The sequence below is a fragment of the Oryzias latipes genome, chromosome 1 (assembly GCF_053564925.1).
Source record: "Oryzias latipes strain Hd-rR chromosome 1, Olatipes_Hd-rR_3.1".
Lineage (NCBI taxonomy): Eukaryota > Metazoa > Chordata > Actinopteri > Beloniformes > Adrianichthyidae > Oryzias > Oryzias latipes.
This window is the reverse complement of record NC_136237.1, coordinates 6260818-6271710: the sequence shown is the minus strand read 5'-3', so window position 1 is coordinate 6271710 and position 10893 is coordinate 6260818.

Below are 10893 nucleotides of genomic sequence, written 5' to 3'. Positions count from 1 at the left end.
TATTGTGCGAGCGCTGGCTGTGGCCCTTAGAAACCTGGAACTCGATCTTGAGCACACTTTACACTCATCATGGAAGTTACTCAGCAGACGTACGTGTCGTGTCCCGCATTGGACTTTGGTTTGGCAGCGACAGACACGAAAGACCTCAGAAAAGGCTTGGAGGATCAGCTTCGCCTTCTCGACCTGTTCGACTCAAGCGCAGGACTTGACCGCTTTCTGTTGTCATCTTCCGGCTTGTTTTGGGAGTACCGAAATCGCAGGTCAGAGGCTGCTGGCTGGTTCGCGGACAGTATAAGGCGACTGAACGTCGACACCTCAGACGTTCGTTCACTGTTTTTGGGCTCGTTGAACGTCATGGACAGATACGTCGCCACGCGTGACACTGAGTCCGAGCTCGTGGAGCTTTTGACGAACTCGGAAAATGTCCGAGCGGCCTGCTTCTCGCTCTCTGCGAAGATGCACGCCACGTGCTCTCAAATCGATCTGGACGACATCTGCGTCCGCAATCGCGTCTGGGCCAACTCCACCGTCAAATCCCAGCCGGGGCCGAACCTGACGGTCGCCGACGCATCCTCTACTGGTGAGGGGATACTGAGAGCGGAGAAGGACGTATTGATCGCTCTCGGAGGAGCTGCGTTCCCTGTGAGGGAAGAGGACATTGTGCGTCTCTTGGTGAGGTTTCTTGCGCTGAAGCGTTCTAAGCGCGTTGCATTCCAAGAGCCGCTGAGCGCGCTCCGAGAGCCACTAAGCGAGCTCCGACCAACTGACGTCGAGCCGCTTGCAGCGCCGATCTCTCGAGCCGTAGATTTGCTAACCAGGGCGGCTTTGGACATTGAGCTTAAGACGCGAGTGAGCACCTGGCAGCTCGCGGCCGTGTGCTCTTTAATTGGGTTCCTGGATGTCAGCGGAGCTTCGCCGGACGAGCGAGAGCTCGGCGAGGGTGGGCTGATGGCGCTGTTCGATAGCCTGCGGCCGGGATCATTGACGCAATCCATCATCCGCGAGATCGAGGCTTCATTGAACTCACGCTGTTTGGTGTGTGGATCGGGGGACCTCCATCTGCTCGTGGCTAGGAGCCTGCTGAGCGTCTCGAAAAAGACTTGTTCGAAGTGCCGGAAGGGTAAAGCTCGAGGTAAAACTCCCCATGCCCGTGGACCCAAAGTCCGCGGAGAGACATCTACTACCCATCATTCGACCAACTCCCCTAGGGCTGCGTTGCTCACGTGCCACGAGACGATGATGGGCTCCCAGTGAAAATGCGCTCGTGGACTTTGGTGGAGCTTGGAGTCCTTTTTTTTGCACTGTATTTTTGTGTGTGTGTGTGGGTGTGTGTGAGTGTGTCTGTTGTGTACCCGAGCAACAGATGTAGAAAAAAAAAACGTGTCCCTGCTTCACAGAGACTCTCTTCCAATGCGAAACCTGCCTCTTCACCTTAACCGTCATCGATGCTCCGTCCGACGAGTAGGCAGTATAAAATGAAAGTGACCCAGAGAATGGAATGGATACTGAGGAGGAACCGCGTCGTGTCTCAGTTTCTGTAGAGAAGATGGCAGGAAAGGAGGAAAATTGGGTGGACAGACTTCAATCCTTCGCAGATCAGCGAAATTTAACAGTCGTGTACGACACTATAATTTCAAGAGACGACGACTTCGAGATGTACAAATGTAGTGCGCGGCTTTTCGCTGAGGGCAGCGTCAAGGAAGATTCCCTCGCCCTAGGCATCGGACCTCAAAAGAGGTTGGCAAAATTAGCCGCAGCCAAAGCTTTGCTATTGGGGGTGCTGAAAGAATCCGCTGCAGACAACGCCAAGCTCCCGTCACTGGAGGCTACGAAAGATGAATGGGAATCGAAGCTTGTCGCTAAGTTCGCAAGTTTGCCCACTGCGGAGAACTACGTCGGCCGACTGCAAGTGCGTATCCTATTCACGTGACCCAATGCCGCTGTTTGTGCATGAGAAAAAAAAAAACTCTCTTTGCGTTCACAGGAATTATGCCAGAGGTACAACTGGCCTTTTCCCACCTACAACTTCGAGGAACTCACACAAGACCAGTGGGTTCCGTCCGGCCGATTTCGTTGCTTCTGCTCAGCATTTGCGATCTTTTTAGACGGAGCGACCAAGGTGGATGTGCAAGCGACAGGTAACAGCGATGTGACACTGTGATTTGTTTTCCCTCAAGTTTTTGGGTTTCAACTAGGGCCGTTGTCTTACACAGGGACCGGTGAGACCAAGAAGGCAGCTAAGGCCGCGTCGGCAATGGGTGCGCTGGACGTCGTGAGACTTCTCGTCCCACTGGTTGAGAAAACCTAGAGGGGAGGTTCGCCCCAATGTATTCAGAGTCTTCTCCGCATCACAACTCAACTCTGTCTCAGCCGCCGCTCGTGGACCGGCCTTGCACTCGGAGTCTGGTCTTCATGGCTGCCTGCTCTGCTCATCGTAGTGGCATACCTTTTGTGTGTTTTCTGCCCCTATGGCAAGAAGCGCAGACGATACGGCAAGGTGTCGTCTGTTGCTTTGTAATTGTTGCAGGGATATGGATGAAGTTGCTTGTCCAGAATAAAACATCACTCGAGCATAATTTGGATCTGTGCATTTTTTATTGTGTCGACAGCTTGACATTGTGAACACACTAGTTACAATGAAAAAAAAAAAAGAAAAAAGAAAGAAGAAGAACTGTCTGCAGCAGGATCTCAACAACTTGACATTGTGAACACGCTAGTTACAATTAAAGAAAAACAATGAAGAACTGTCCACAGCAGGATCTCAGCAAATTGGCCTCGTTGTCTTCTGGGCTGCTCCTCCTGCTATCACTGCAGACCTGCGTAAACTAGGAGAGATAAAAGGGTACAAGTTTCAGCTGTGTGCAGCTTTCTTTTTTTTTTATTTAACAAAGCAGACAAACAGAAGAAAGAAGGAAAAAAAAAAAAATTCTCGCACCCCTTTAGCTCTGCCTCACAGAACCGAGGGGTATTTCTCATCGATCGGGACCTCCAGAACTTGGTCTGAGCGACTCAGGGCTGCGGGCTCCGGGCTCTCTGCCACTCTTCGCTCTGCACCCCGGCAGTTGCAGGTCTCGACGGTCTCACGCCAATTCGACAAGGTGGACGGTTGACGTTCGGTCGTGGGCTGGTACACAGCACCGACCCGTTGAGCGTTGGGCTTGTAGATGTTCCCAGCGGGCCTTTTGCAGAACCTGTGCATGATGAGCACCAAGCCCAGCACCATCAAAGGCGCTGCGACCATGGTGTATGCCGCCCACTCGTTCCGTTCGTACCACCACCAGAAACTGTAATTTTCATTCACCATCGTCTCATTGTCCAGCGAGTGGACACGGGGCAATTAGTATACCTCGGCTCAGTCTGGGTTCGCGTCACGGAAACTACGATCGCAACAAAATACCTCTGACGGCTTGCGAGTGAGAGCCGCGAGCCCAGAGCCTAACCCGGTCGCCGATCGAAACGCGTCGTCGTTCCGGCTGCGGCGCTAGGTTGGATCCGACCGCTGCCCCAAGTATCACCCCCTCCGAGTCATGTTTGAAAGCGGCAGTTACCCGGGCTCAACAGAGTTTCGCCTTGTCCTCCAGACCTCATCAGAACCTCGCGCTCAGCCACCCGGATAGAGGGGAGCAACGATGACCGACGACTCAAATCGCGAGCTACCTCCGGAGAAGTCTCCGGTCATCTCCGCAGCCGCGACCGAAGTTGACCGCGAGAGCCTCGAGGCCGTCGGCACCCGAAGCGGGACGGGATCCGGAGTGAACGACCTGACCTGCTCGACTGCCAGAATTTCTGCAGATGAGAATACGACTCCCCTTCGCCCTTTGCGGGGAAGGACGGTGCAACGCTCGCCTGCGCCGACGGAACACGATGGCGAGCGAATGGGCGGCAGTCAGAGGGAACCTTCGCCTCGGAGATTCCCGCCCTCCTCTTTTTGTACCCCTGTGGAGCAGCCCATCCCGAGGCACGGAGTTCCTGCGTTGAAAACGAAGATTCCCCACAGCAGAAGGCGGACGAAATCTTCTGACTGCATCAAGAAAAAACTTTTCAGTCAGCGTAACGCACACCCCGTCCCGTTGTGATCACGGCGCTTGTCTTGCTTTATCCCCTAACACAATTGTTCTCTCTAGCGTTGTACGCTCACTGTTGTGAATTAAACAGCATTGAAAACCTCAGCTTGTCCTGTGTCTGTTATTTGTATCGCATTGGGGTTTTGTGCCTTTGTCATATATGCGAGGGGCGCTTAGGAACACACGTAGGCCAAAGCGGGGAGGAAAAGTCAGAGCCTCTAGTCCCTTAGACCGAGAGAGAAGTGAAAACAGACAAAGACGCACCCAAGTGAGCTGAGAGACCACATGATTTTATTCAAGGGAGCACGTTCAACAACACACGCTCATGTAGCTACATGTTCAGCACACAAGCCCAACAACTTGAGTGCGGATGTGTGTCACGGTGACAAGTGCATTGTTCGCGAGCTGTCAGGTTGACACGTTACACAGAGGGTGAAAGCGAGGCAAGACCACATTTTGGAGTTGACCGGTACTTTATTGATTTTTTTTACATCATCATTTTTCTCTCACTTCATTTCATTGAGAAGAACACATGCCGTGAAAAGTGTGGACCTTTCAAAAATGTATAACAAGCAGTACGTGCACAAGGCCGGGCTCGTAGGGGATGAAGTCGTTAGGTTTGAGGATGAGCGATGCTGCATCAGCAAAATTTTGTTGCCGCTCAAGTCAAAGCAGTATCAGGATACCCAGGGAGGACAATGTCAACAGAGTGAGGGACGAGACAGAGGGCTTCGTCGAGCCCCCCTTGGCCCAAACTGAGGGACTGGGAGGTTTGACGATCAACGTCACGGAGCAGTTTGAAACAGAGAAACTGTACTGCTCGTTGCGATGGCCCACGTTCGCCCAGCGGCTACATTCGTACGAGCCCTCGTATCCTGTTGAAATTGGCGAGATGAGTAGAGTTGAGTTCGAGCCCAGGAACTTGTGAGTGGCGCTGATGCTCTCCTCGAGCTCGTACTCCAAGGCAGTTCCGTTGTCCCGGATGTAAAAGAGTCCGCGCTTGGTCCCACGTACAACCTGGTACCAGGAGAAGGCCATGAACCTTTCGGGATTCTCACGCGGACAAGTCAGTGCGACCGCACACTCTCCCCCATCCGCGCTGACATGGGTGCCGTGAGCCTCGTCCGCTTCTCTCACCTCGTGGCATGAGCGGAACGGGACCAGGGCGGTGCACGCCAACACCGTCAGAAACAGCATCTTCGCGAAAGGCCCGGAGCTTCTCTATCCTCGTGTCTTTAGCAGAGCAGACCGCGTTGGTCGAGAGGAGAAGTGTGGCGCGGATCTTCTGAACGACGGTCTTATACCGTCCGGGCTTGAGCCTTCTAGCGTCGGCCTCCCGCTGCCGACAGTCTCCTCTATGGGGAATTCCGAGATGGGAAAAATGCCTCTCAACCTCATCGGACCCTGTGCCCAAACCTTGAGCCTCTCTCTCTCTCGAGCGTCCACCCGACAGCACGAAGGTGATTGCGTTCGGCTTGGTCGAGGGCAACAGGGCTCCGCTCCTCTGTGCGTTTGTCCTCGTCCTATATGTCTGCACCAAGCACAACTTGATTTTTTTTTTTTACCCTCTGGAATAAACGCAACCGTCTGTGGTATCTGACTTGTGTGAGCGTGTGTGTTTCGGTCCCACATTTACTGTTTGCAAGCTGTTAGGTTGACAAATACACAGAGGTCGAAAGCAAGGCAAACCACATTTCTGAGTTGACAGGTCTTTTATTTCATTTTTTTTTACACCTTCATTTTTTCCTCTCTGACATTTCACAGAAAACGACATAAGCCATGAAACTTTAAACTCTTGGGCTGTTTGCGGCGAGCGGCAGGTGTCTGAAACGTCAGCCGGATCCTCACGGGTCTTCGAAGTACGTGGAGAGGTCTTTTTCCGAGTATCTGTCGCCCTCAAGCGGCCTGTGGTCGCAGCAGCTTGTCATGGACACTCGCGCCCAAGGGCAGGATTCTCCGGTTATGGCGAACACAGAGGCCCTGAAGGCTTCGAGGGCGGTGTAGTCGGCGTCCGTTATGTACTCCTGGAGCGCGTCCAGCACCATCCGAGCCAGGTCTTTGTTTTGCGGGTGAGGAAACCTCTCCTTGCTGAACATCCCCAACCAGGCCTTCACGTGCGGGGGCTTCACTCTTTCGAAGACGCAGGCCAGACCGTCCACCACGGCCTCCACCACATACACGCCTGGCATCCTCTTGTCGCTGTTGGTGTAGTGCTCAGGGTGATGCTGGTTGTTTTCATAGTGGTGCCTGAAGCCGATGTTGGCCATCGGAGCGGTCATGGTGGCGTGGTCCTTGTAGGAGTCGTCTGTCTTGCTCCCCGTCGGGCTGCCGCTCAGTCTGCATCTGCGCTTGAAGCTTTCCTCCAGGAGAGCCCTTGTCATGTTCACGGCCATGATGCCGGAGTACGCCACGTCTTCCACCTCGCTGGTCTTGGAGCAGTCGTGGCAGGCGATGTTTCTCACATAGTGTCGGTCGGCCAAGAGGTCCAGGGTGAGACCCCGCAGTTCGGACTCGTCGGCTCCGTCGCCCAGCCTCTTTGCCGCCCCGCTCCTGGTCGCCTGCTCGAGAGCCCTGGCGACCACAGCTCCGATCATGGTCACGACCATGTTGTGAGTGAGGAAGGCGACGTGGTGTTCTCTCACCGGAAGGTAGTTCGCCAAGGCATTTTCGAACTCCCTGTTCCAGGATTCTTCCGCACGAAGCACCTTCTGCTCCCTCAAAAGGGCTGCGTTGGCCATCACGTGCACCAGTTTGCATACCCCTTCCTGATCTTGAGCGGGCATAGTTTCGCAGATGCTCCGCCTGGCAGCTCTCGGGAGAATTCCTTCGAGCAAGCTGTGAGCTGCCCTACTTGAGGGGCTGGTCTTGTGCGAGTACCGGTTGCGTTTGGGTATCAGGGGCTCGGGTCTTTCCTCGTCATCGTTCTTGCTCGACCTCGAAGAGCGGGGTTTGGGTGTGGAGGGTTTTGAGCTGGCCATGGTTTAGCTTCTTCCCTGGAGTTCAGCGGCTGCAATGAAGGCGGCGGTGATGTCAAATGCGGTGGTGGCAGTAGCAGGGATAAGTGTCAGTGGTTTCAATTCGTGTGGCGAAGACCCAGGGAGGACACTGTCAACAGAGCGAGGGACCTTAAGAGCAGGGATTGCTGAAGATCGAAGTTACGGTGCAGTTTGAAACCAAGAAAGTGTACTGCTCGCTTTGATGGCCCGCGATCGCCCAGCGGAAACAGCCGTAGGAGCTCTCGTATCCTCTCGTAAATGGCATGATGAGCAGATTTGAGCCGAGCAGAAAGTGACTGGCGCCGACGCTGGCCTTGTGGTCGTAGTTCGTGGTAATCCCGTTCTCGATGCGAAAGAGCCCGTGCTTGGTCCCTTGTACATCCACGAACCAGGCGAAGCCCTTGAACTGTCCTGGATTCGGTTGTGGACAAGTCAGTGCCACCTCACACCCTTTCACATACTTCTTGTCACTGATGCCTTTAGCCTTGTCCGCTTCTTTCGCCTCGCTGCATGGGTAGAACGTGACCAGGGCACTGTAGGCTAACACCGTCAGAAACAGCATCTTTCCGAAAGACCAGGAGCTTCTGGGCGCGTGTGTCTCTCGTAAAGCTGACCGCGTTGGTCGAGAGGACGAGTGTGCCGCGGATCTTCTGGACGACGGTCTTATGGCGTCTGGGCTCGAGCCTTCAAGCGCCGGCCTCCCACTGCCGACAGCCTCCTCTTCGGGGTGTTCCGGGATGGGGGGAAGCATCCCATCAGCACTTCATCTTCACGATCACCAATACCAGCACGGGGCAGGTCACGGTCGACAAAAAGAGAGCCACCGAGGCTGCAGCGGTTCCGCGGACAGCCGCCTTCTCGCACTGCCGCTGCCTTAGTGAACGCTCGTCCGCCTTGGACTCCAGTCTCTTGGCGTAACCCTTGAAGGTGGCGTTCAGCGTCTCGACGGCTCGAGTCACGGACACCCCTCGGTTGAGGAGATCGAGGGCTGCGTTGGCTCGGGCTCGCATCTCGAGGACAGTCGCTCTTTCGTCCTCACCTCTCGCGAGGTGTGCTCCTGAGAGGGTCTGGGGTTCGCCTGCCACCAGTATCTCTCTCGACCTACCCCTCCAGCTCTCTGCCTCGACCCCCTTCGTCAGGGTGTACGAGTTGAAATGGCTGTCGTAGCAGAGTGGCCCGAAACACGCAGACCCGCACACCAATGGACAATCTTGGCTTATGTCGCTGCCACGCTTCACTTGGCACGCGGATAGCGTGTCTCCGTCGACCCGTAGCGAGTCGCACAGGCCTCTCCGGTCGCATCTGGGTTCCCTGTAGCTGGAGCGCGAGTCGTTCACCATGCCCCTGTCCAGCCAGCACGTCCGATTTCCCGAGGACGAGTCCACAAAGGCCATGTACCAGCGGGACAGCAGCACGGGTTCCCACTTTTTTCTCTCGACGTCCAGCGCCAGCCCACCGTGGGTCGAACGAGAGAGGATCGGACGAGCGGCTGTGGGAACGTCCGTGTGAAACTCTGAGGGCGATCCGGGCGCGCAGCCCGTCATGTCGGCCCTCATCAGGCCCTGCGCGCAAACCGCCAGTCTCTCTCGAGCCCCGACCAATGCAAAGGTGACGGCGTTCAGCTGCGCCGAGAGCAGCAGGGCTCCGCTCCTCCACGCGTTCATCCTCGCAGCGAAGGCGCTACCGCTCAGCTGAGAATCGTCGTCGTTCTCGTAGTCTCCCTCGCGCTTTTTCTGAAATTTTTCCTCTGTGGCCTTGGCGGCCGCCCGGGCCTCTTCTATCAAAGACCTGTGGTAGCCCATCACGTCCACCGTCGCCGACGGCTGACTTCCCGAGTCGAGGTCCGAGCCCAGGTGCGCGTCGGCCAGAGCCTCGAGGTCCTTGAAGGCCGCCTGCAGCTCCCTCGCTGTCCGATACTGGCTGCGGACGGATGTGGACAAGGCGACGTCCGCGTCCCGCCAGCTACCAGAGCCGCAGAGGACGTCGCAGCCCAGCCGCTCGCCGTCGTCGGGCAGGCCTTGGCAAGAGACTTTGGCGCACTCCGGATAGTCCGAGGGAACGAAGAAAGTCAGATTTGAATTGAGGTAGAACTGGTACGAGAGGAACGTCTGACTGTCTCCCGGTCGCAGTATCTTCCACCTCCCGGGTCTGAGTATGACCCTTGGATCTCGAGGCGCAGAGGGCCCGCTTTCCTCCGAGCGAGTCGCCTCGGGACCCGGAGTCACGCGAAACAGAGTCAGGGCGACCGTAGAGAGAAGGCACGCAGCCCTTGTCGGTCGTTTCATTTCAGTTTCCTGTACCTGGGAGTCCGAGACCGAGAGCAGACTGCGCAAAGGGCCCCCATCGCGGCGGCATTGATTAATACGGAGACAGCCACCGCAGTCAAGCACAACGCGTAGGAGCGCTCCATTGCCAGGGCTCGACGCTCGGACACGACGCTTTCCAGTGCGTCGTTCTTTCGAGCCCGCCTCTCGAGCAGCGAAGCTTCGGAGCCCAGGCTCGCCAGACTTTGGTTGGCTTGTCGAAGGCAGTCCAGGAGCTGGGAGAGAGGGGAGCTCGCCTCGCCGCAGTGGCGCAGCGCGAGCGACTCGTAGGCCAGCAGGGCGAGAGCTCGGGCTTCCTGGGCGTAGTCCCTCGACGCGGAGCGGACCCGCTCTCCGGGCCTCGTGAAAAACCCTGGGAAGCTCTGCGGGCCGTCCCCGGGCCCCTCTGAGCCGAAGGAGAAGGGCCGCAAATTGCAAGGAACTGCGGCACGCACGGCTCCGTGGTCCGCTCGTAACAGGATCCTGAGCAGGATGTCGTCTCCGTAGTCGACCGCGATCCGCGCCGCCACGGGGTACCCCGTCGCTCCCTCTGGCCAGTCTCCTTCCGCAGAGTCGGCCAGTTCCAGGCACGAACCGCTTTGCTCGCCAAAGCACTCGAGTAGCAGACTCAGCTGGTCGCGTGCCCTCCAGGGCCAGGAGACGGCTGGTCGTGTCCTTTCCGAAGCCCCATCGCCCGACAGCCACTCTTCCTCTCGCCTCGTGAGAACCGGTGGAGGTAACCACCGCTTAGAGTCCATCAGTTTTCGGAGACGGGCCTTGGTCACTGGCTTTGTTGCCGAGGGCACGGACAGTTCCAATTTCACTCTCGTTCGAGCCTCGCGTACTCGTCGGGAGCAGCATTCAAGCTCGCCGTGGTCGCCCTGCGGTCTTCGATGGCAAAGCGGGCTCTCCATGCTCCGCGCTCTCGAGACCTGCGTCCGGAGTCTGGCGTGCCCCTGCCGTTTGGCCTCGTGAACGTAGATCCTGTCCGCCTCGACGAACGCCACGAGTTTCCCTCCCGAGGTCAGTTTCACAACCTGCGCCCCGACAGGCACGGACTCTGCGATCTCTGCCTGCTCTCGCAGCAGCTGGGCGCCGCCACCCTTCAGAGGATCACCGATGTTCATGCGAGAGGATAGGCCCAGTCTCAAGCCGGGAACACCCGGGATCGTCACGAAGCCTTTGGCCAGCGGAGCGTTCTCTGCAGCTCGCTGAAAAAATATCCCGCTCTGTAGCTTGTATAGGCCGTCGACCTCGACGTGGGACGAGCCCCCGTCGTCGAACGAGGAGCTCCTCGTGTACCTGTAGTGCAGGGTGCCGGAGCGTCGGGTGGCGGAGTCGATCGCTGTGCTGAGCTCTGCAAACAGCGAACTTCCCTCCGGACGCCCGAACGTGTGGTCCAGGTATCCCAGGGAGTACCGGCTCACCCCCCACCTCGCCATGTCCGAGACGATGTCCCGCAGCTCACCCGCCGAATACATACGATCGGTTGAGCTCTTTTTTCCCATGTGTCTGTTGCGCATCCTCATT